The sequence below is a fragment of the Clarias gariepinus genome, chromosome 19 (assembly GCF_024256425.1).
Source record: "Clarias gariepinus isolate MV-2021 ecotype Netherlands chromosome 19, CGAR_prim_01v2, whole genome shotgun sequence".
NCBI classification, from domain to species: Eukaryota; Metazoa; Chordata; class Actinopteri; order Siluriformes; family Clariidae; genus Clarias; species Clarias gariepinus.
In genome coordinates, this window is record NC_071118.1 from 8,473,770 (window position 1) to 8,483,385 (window position 9,616).

A 9,616-nucleotide genomic window follows, 5' to 3' on the forward strand; every position below is an offset into this window, starting at 1 on the left:
AACATGTGTCAGTAAAAATAAGCTTTATTAGATATGATTAAATAAATAAATAAATATACAGTCATGGTTAAAAATCAGTTTTTAATTTAAACGTTTGTGTTTAAAATCTACATAAAATTCAACTCATCATTGTGCATTTCAGTATTATTCAAATACCCCCCCCCACCCCCGCCCCCATTATTCAATAGCTTGTCGATATACCTTAAAGGAATAATTTCCTATATAACTTTATCAATCTCTCACATTGACAGAGAAATCTGTCCCATTTTTCTGTACAATATTGCTTCAGTTCAATTGCGATCAGGGACGACGAACTCCATATATGTGATAACCTGGTCATTCAGCCATCAACATTTAGGTCATCAGCTGACTTCATTTTATTGTCACATAACATTGCTGAGCCTAGAGCTGACCAACTGAAACAACCCCACATCATAACACTGCCTCCAGAGGCTTGAATACATGATGGGTGCATCACTTTATTCTTTCTTTCTTATCCTGATGCATCCATCGCTCTGGAATAGAGTCAGTTTAAACTCACCAGACTACATGACCTTTTTAAATTTTACGTCCAATCTCTAGCAAATCAAAGTCTTTTTTACTGATTAGCCTCACTAACAAGTCATTTTCTTATGGCCATATAGCTGTTTAGTCCAAGCCAGGTTGTAGAATATAAATAATCTTAACTTGACTTATCATTTTTATCTGCACTGGCACTGGATACAATTACAGTATTACTCATTTTATACATATCTTTGAAGGTGTTTCATCCAAAGCTTTAGAACAAATAAACTTTTAGGGGTTAAAAATGTATTTCCCTGATGTGTTATATAATGCCACCCATTCAAACAGTTTAACTTTAAATACTTATTTATTATATTTACTTATTAAAATATATATATATATATATATATATATATATATATATATATATATATATATATATATATATATATATTATAATTTATAATAGTTTTTATTTTGCAATAGCACTATCAACGCTTATGTCAGTTTTTTTGCAAACCTCATTGGCGCAGTGTAATTTCGTGTTGCATGAGATGGATGTGAAGTGCACAACAATATTTTTAAAAGCATCTTCTGCATATTTTTCAAGGTTATTTGCTCCATTAAGACACAGTAACAAAAAAGACAATTGCACCTTTAACTCAAAGTGTTTCTATCTAATAAAATAGAACAGTTATGTATTTACAGAGCCAAATAAATAAATAAATAAATAAATAAATAAATAAAGACATTTAATAAAGCATCTGAAGGTGACTACAAATGAATAATGCAACACATTGAGGGTATAACATGGACACGTGACCTTCATGAAGAAAACACCATCCTCAAGCTCTAATTTCGTACTTCTGGTGGTGTGAGTTGGACGTACACCAGATTCATGAGTGCTAATTTTAAAGTTGATTTCCTTTGCTGTGAGACTGCACAGATTGTGATGTCCAAACTATTGAAAAAAGTGTTATTTAGCAGCAACAAATGAATTTCCGCTACAGTTAATCCAAAACTGCAATTTTGTTAATGGGCTTTAACTGAGATGGAGAGGATTTAACAGAAACCTAATATCCCTTTAAGTAAACAGTTCTTTTATATATAAAATAAAAATAAAAAAACTTGGCATGACAACTTGGAAATAATTTAAAGATAGAAAATCACTTAAAAAATTTATTCAAAGACAAGAGCATGTTCATGGATAAACAGTTAAATTTCACACATTATCAATGTAATCTTTCGTTGGAATAAATATGACAGCTTGGATGTGCTGTCCGGGACTACAAAAACCTTGGCACGGACATTAATAATGTTCTGAAATATATAAAACCGATTTAACAGCATGCTTTACTTGAACTTGATGAAAAACACCTTTTTTCCCCCTCTGTGTATAAGGTTCACTAACACTGATTTATGTATGAAAATGACTTGAGTTTAGATGAAACCTTGGGCAGATTGTGTGCAAAGTCACACTATATTAGAAGAGTGTAACCCTTCACTGTCAGCCTGCTCTCATCCCGCGCTGTGAAGCAAATATGAATGCCTGAGTTTCCTCGTCACTAATCCACTCACGCTCTCACCATAGCCCATCTGTTTATTTACTTCCACACCCTTCGTTTAAACTGATCTGTTAGGATTCAACTTGGAGAAAAAATCTTAAGCTGCTGCTTTGCCCTTGAGAAAGGCTATTCAGTTATTAGGCTTTAAAACATGTGCATGCCTCACAAATGATTTGCAATGAATAAAGAGAGTGAAGCAAAGAAATTTGTCTTCCACTGGTATGTTTAATAAATCAGACCAAAAAAGGCCAATCTTTTAATTGAAAACTGGACTGTTTTTCTTACATATGCAAACGTTCCTGAAGAAAAAGAGAGGCTTGTAGCAGTAACTAGTGACCATACTGTAGATCTTCTTGGAGCAGGACAACATTAACAATATCCAAGCCTCATCCAAAATTAAACAGGGAATCTATTACACTTGAATATCTGGTAACTTTTTGAACTCATTTGTATCCAGCTTACAGGCTTTTAATGTTTTACACAACTTTGTTCTGTAAAGCATGTGTTTCACAAAAAGCTAATATAATCAACAATCGATGTGAGCTTTTAGCAAAATTTACAACCCAAGTAAAATCGACCTAAGACTTTTTCTGCTTTTTTCTTTTATTTTACAACAACCTTTTTTATTTTATTGTATTTTACAATAGAAATGTTTCTGTAAATTATATGCACTCTTTATATCAGTATATATATTTTTACATTTACTTTTGTTTATTTGCTACTTATGGCAAAGAATCCTTTAGGATTTACCCCAAACTGGCATAACAGCAACCCTGTCATATCTGCCACTCATACTCATTTACATTTAGGCATTTGATACTGTAGATGCTCTTACCCAGCGCGAGATACAAAAAGTGCTTTGAAGTTTCCATCATTGGCTTGATAGATACACTGGGTTACTAACTAAGTGCCATCAGCCAAACACAGTTGGGAAGTTTTTTTTTTTTTATGTGGAAGGGATCATTCCAAGTATTGAAGAAACAGATACGTCTTGAGTCGTTGTTTAAAGATTGTCAAAGACTTTGCTGTACGGGCATCTAAAGGAAGTTCATTTCACCACCTATAGGTGCCAGAACAGTTTGGATGAATGGCTTCCTCGATCCCTGAGAGATGGTGGGTAGAGGCGAGCAGTGATATTCATACTCCCCTGAATGTTCCCACAATGACATTTAACAAAACCTTGTCCATTAACAAAATGTGTAGTATTGGACATTTGTGTACAAAATCTACCATTGGACCTGTTAGTTCTTGTTGCAGTTCGTACATTGACCACAAGGTTCAGTAAAAAAAAAAAAAAAAAAAAGCCTCTCTGTAGCTAAATAAGACAGACACTTGCTGTCCCATCTGCCCCATTTGTATGGTGTGAGTACCCTTGACTTTCATGGGGGTACACAAGTCACTCTCAGTCCTGGTTTCAAGCCTGTATAAAATACGTAATAAAACCTGTGCCAAATCTAATCCACTGTAGTGATCCCTAATGGAAGCAAAATGTTCAAGTCAACCCGGGAATAACAGAACACAATTATAAGCATAAAAACAACTTTTGTTTACCTATAAAATCTCCTGCTACACTAAGGAACTTATCAAAGTGTTTTATTAGTGCTTGGATACCATTAAGACTGTAAAATCTCTTAGTATACTTGAGCCATTATTGGATTGCCAGCTTTTTATGTCTGAAACACTGGCCTCCCAGGAACTCCTTTAACAGTCCAAACATGTGGAAATGGCTTGGAGTGAGGTCAGAACTGTAAGGAGGATATGACAATACTTGCTAGCATTAATTCCTGTAATGTGAAAGTGGTGTTTGTAAATGATGTGTACAGTTCCCCTAGACAGATGTGTTGATTTTTTTAAGAAACAGGTGTTCCACTTGCTGTATGTTCACAGGCATGACTGCAGTGGGCTTCCAGCCACGTTGGCCAGGATCATCATTCATGGACATTAACTCTCACTTAAGCACTTAGCAACTATACCTCTTAATCCTGCATACAGGGTCGCGAGGGGCCTGGAGCATATGCCAGGAGAGGCATAAGACAGGGTAGGGTGCACACATGCACACACACATGCACACACACACACACACACACACACACACACACACACACACACACACACACACACACACACACACACTTATTCACACACTACGGGCAATTTGGGAATGCCAAAAAGCCTAATACAGTATGCATGTCTTTGGACTGTGAGCCCTGACCCTGGAGGTGCAAGATGACAACTAAGCCACTGTGCCACCCATGAACATTTGGCCTTCTTTAAAACATTTGCACCATTCGGATGCTTTACTGTGGCTAGAGGTCTCATCACTGTACTGTGCTTGAAGTCTTCTGTAAATGTCAAATGGTTTTATGCCTTCATTCATGAGAAATTTCATCCAAGTGCTGGTTTGACTTGAATGCCTTTTGTAAAAACTATGACTTGCCCAATATCTAGAAGTGTGCACAAATCAATGGGAACATCAGCTTGTATCCATCAAATAGCAAAAAATAAAAATAAAAAAAAAAATGTATGAAATGAAATAATTAAGTAAAATGTGAATGCAAACAAGATCTATATAAACATGAATTGAATTTGCTGCTGCCACCCCTTTAAACCACATTTGTAATTTGGGCCATAAATCAAAGATCAGTGAACATGAGGGCTAGTTTGAGTAATTTCACATGACAAAAAAAAAAAAAAAGCAGTCAGTGAGCTCCATAAATGATAACCATACACTGTAAATCCAGTTGGACTCAGGTCACAGAATAGCATGTATAAAATGAAACCCCATTTCAGTCTGAAATATTGCACAGCGTGAAAAAAGGCAATCGCGTTACTCAAAGTGACCTTAAAGAAACCGACTCAAGACTTTATGCACATAGAATGTAGAATAAAAACAAAACACGATCATTTATTGAGGCTGAAGGTAAGGTGAAGGTAATAAGAGTTTGATGACAACAACAACAAAAAACAAAACAAAACCAACAACAGCAACAGTCTAATGTAGTATACTTCACCTGGCCAAAAAAAAAAAGTTACACACTCTAAGATTCCATTCAATCATGTTTAGCTTTGATTACAGCACACAATATTGTGTCCAGTTCATGTGTGAAAATGATTCCTTATGTAATTTAAGTTGTTGAATATGCCTGTGATAACCCGGTCATTCAGTTGATTCAGGTCATCAGCTGACTTCATTTTATTGCGACATAACATTGCTGAGTCTAGACCTGAGCAACTAAAGCAATCCCAGATCCTAGCACTGCCTCCAGAGGCTTGTACAGTGGCCACTATGCATGATGGTTGCATCGCTTCATGTGCTTTCCTTCTTACGCTGATACACCCAAAATGCTGCCTAGCAAATTGAAGCCTTTTTTCTGATTACTGTAAAATAACAACGGGGTTCTTATGACCATGGCATTTACTTTCACTATTAAACATGGCTATGTTTTTTTTTTATTGTTGATATTTTACTATGCGGTTTCACCAAGTGTTTAAATGCGCAAAGTAGCATGTGGCTCTCCTTAGTCCCTCAAATCTCCTTAGTTGTTTTCTTTGCTTGATGCAGCCCAATAATGTGACTCTTCTAAAATGGTGACTTTTTTTTGGCCAGGCAGTGGATAACATAGTATTTTAGTCAACATCCATAACATGAAGAAAGAATTTAAAAACAGCAGTAACAGAATTGTCTGTCTTTTTAAATCTCATACAGTACTCTCTGATTCAAAGCACTTTGATACAGACTTCTTTTGCTAACATTTAATTGGGAAAGGTACTGAATTATTTATGACATGCTACAGCTTAACATTTTTGCATCATAATCTCGAAGACACCAAGTCACCAAAAAAAAGAAAAAGTAATTTATTTTTAAAAGATTAAAAATGCAGATCGCGAAATGACATACAGTGGAGTCACTCTGTAGTGCTTTGTGTAATGCTTTTTCTGAGTGTCAGTACAAAGTGGCCCATGTACATTTTAAGGTAAATCCATTATATCTAAAATAAGCTGCATAGAATCAAGAATATTTCTTTAAGTTAGTATCTAACTTAACGTTCTGACTTTACGTTAACATTCCAAACATTCATCAAATGGTGTTCAATTCAATTTAGGTCAATTCAATTTAACTTTATTGTCATTGTTATAAATAACAGTATAAATAACAAAAAGATATCATTAGAGCATCATCAAATGGTGATATGTGATCTTTTGGGTATGGAGATTATTGTGGATTTTTTTTAAAGCAAGCACATGATGTGGACAGATGATGGTGGCAAAGATCTCCACCAGTTCAGCTGCACAGTCAATTAAAGTGTGCAATTAAATTCCCTGCGAATGAAGTCACGGGCATATCTTATCTATCCATATAATAAAATTGTAAAGGTAACATCTGTACACTGAAATATTTGCAAAAAAATTATTTGAGGGGATATAAGATTAGTAATATAACACATCAAGATGGTTTTTGGAATTTTTGTCTGTCTGTTTGTGCACGCATCATATAAAAAAAACTTAACACCAAAACACCAAATGTTAATGGTGTTTTTACAGGTGTATTTGGCTTTGCTTAAGGTAGAATATAGGCTGTGTTTCAACGCAATCGGCCCATCGCAATTCTGCATGAAATTTACTTTTACAAAGATTACAAACAAAGATTTTTACTTTTTACTGTGAAGTGAGCGGAATGTTGGTGTGAGATCGTGTTTATTAAGTATTGTTCTAAATATAAGTATTAAATAAAGTTTATTAAGTCCTGACCTTAACCCTATAGAACCTATTTGGAATAAATTAGAGCAGAGACTGCGAGGCAGGCCTTCCCGTCCAACATCAGTGTCTAACGTCACAAATGCACTTCTGGAAGAATGGTCAAAAATTCCCATGAACACACTCCTAAACCTTGTGGAAAGCCTTCACGGAAGAGTTGAAGCTGTTATGGCTGAAAAGGGTGGATTAACATCATATTATTAAACCCTAAAGGAGATTAAAAATTGGATGTTACTCAAGTGTAACATGTGAAGGCAGACGAGCGAATACTATTGGCAATATGAATACTGTTTGTTACTAAACATGCAGTATATACATTATCTAAAGAGATGGGGAATTTTATTACATTTTAAGAAATCAACCTAAAAAGTAGGAAAAAATTCTAAATTCTTGTTAAGATTTTACCTGAAAATGAAAAAAATACTATTCATTTTATGTCATTATTAAGGTGTTATTATTATAACAAAAAAATTATGTTGAGAATAAATAAAACATGGATGATTGACAATGTATTTGAAAGGGGGTGACATTTATTGATGAAAAATTAAACGAGTGGAAGCTAAATTTGTTTTCCTTGATGTGCCTTGTCAAAAGTTTTCCCTCTGTTGAAACTGGTTAAAATTGAAGGACTGATTAAATTTTAAGCTGGAACTTATTGCCAAAAGTGATTAAGAGCAGATGGATATTGACTGCTGTGTAGAAAGACTACAGGGAAGTAAAATATGCAGTGCAGCAAATAACCACTAAGTTAGTCATCAATATCAGCATCACACAAAAAAAAGAAAAAACCCAAAACACCTAACACAATTATGCCATCATTGTTATGGCGTGAATATTGACAGGTATAGTGCTTATTTTAAAGAGTTATTATAAAGAGTTAAGCTGGTCTTCCAAAAGGATAGGAAATTTTCAAACATAGAAATCGATAAAAATTTCCAGAAATTTAAATGATCTTATATTAGATATGAAGGATGTTCAAGTCAAAGTAGGACTTGTGATATAATTTCTTGTGAATAAACATGTAAAAGCAATTTAAATTTATATAAAATTTCCAGCACAGTTTGGTTATGAGACTCTTACCCGCAATAAAACATGTGAATGGTGCAAATAGTGTAAAGAAGGTGGCACTCATGTGAATGATGATCCTGTCCAAGGTCACTCAGAACCCACTGCAGTAGACTTTCCACCTTATTTTTCAATTCATGCACTATTGAAACACTGAGATAAAGTAAGCACATTAATGTAGCACATGATTATATAAAGGAATAAAGGTAGTTTTTGCTTTCTGTGTTCTGTTATTCTGCACAAGCTAAAGTGCCAGTTAGACTCGAACACCTAATGCAGGCTAAAATATAGGTATGTCATTACTCATTCAAAAACTTGTTCTGATCTGTTGTGATTTTTTTTTTTTGATTGATTTTGGCATTTTATTCACCTACACGGAAATTTCACCATATCACAGTGACAAATAAGAATAATGTAGCGTGGCAAAATCATCCACTTGTCTGCAGTAAATGATGTAGACTGTGGAATAAATTAGGTAATCAATCATACATGGCTTGATCAGTTATTTTATGGTTTTTGTTCTGCATGCGTCACAACCTCATTGCTTCTCGGTAATAAAAAAAATGAATTGTGCAATATACTTTTAACATATATTTGAAAGCCTTTTGTTACTGCCATGCAGATTCATGTTGTCAAAAAACTTCAGATGTGTGTGTGTTTTTTTTCTTTTCATTTCAGTCATAAGCAAGCTTTTAAGCATTAACTGAGATACCATTTTGGAAACTGTTCAACATTAAGACTCATCTATGATTCTTCATCAACAGAGCTGATTGCTTGGTAATAAAAAGAAATGCTCCTGCAACAAGCCTGAAGAGAACTCAGGAACTGAGAAAATGTACACAGCTACCCTGGCCCGAAAATGAGATCAGCTGCTTACTGACTCCCAGGAGATGAAAAATTGGGTTATTTGTTTCCTTCCTGCTTATACACCTGACTCAACTGGTGAAGTATGTGCCATTTTGCCGATGTATCGAATCAGATGTGTTAATTGCGGGAAAACATTCAGCCGTGACCCTCTATGATTGCAACTGGTGTACTCTGAACAACAACAACAACCTTCACACCATTAGATTCACAAACAATTTCATAGGAGGAGTAAATAGGGGGGATTGTCGGAGTGTGTAACGCACACAGACTTTCAATGACCGATGCTCTCCGCAAAGATACCATAAAATGAGGTCAAGCCTAGCCTGGTGGCTATTCTCTGATTTCTTCTTCAACCAGTGGAACCGATGGCATGGAGGAGCCTTTAGAATAATGATCACCCACTAAGGCCCCCTGATAAATCTGTCTTGACAGGGGAAAAGGAGAGGTTGCTGCTTGTGTGCCGGCAGTGAGGAGTCAAAAGATGTCTCCCAGCAAAGCAGTGTTTCTTTCTGTCCGTTTTCCGTCCACCAACCCACCTCCCCGGTGATATACTCCACTGGTTACTAGGCAAATTTCAGAAAAATAAATGCAAAGAATGCCATGAAAAAATAGAAGAAAAAGTAATGTAGCACATAAATACACAGAGAGAGAGAAAAGGCTGGTGGGAAATAAATTATGTAAACCAAGTAGGCATTTTGTATCATAATAATAAAACACACACACACAGCTGGAAACCCAATGTATAGATAATGAATGCTTGGGGGCATGCGGTTATAGAAAAATAATTAACAAATTGATTATGAAAAGAGCTACTGCTACCACCAAATTGATTATTTTCCAAGAACAAGACATTCTGAAAC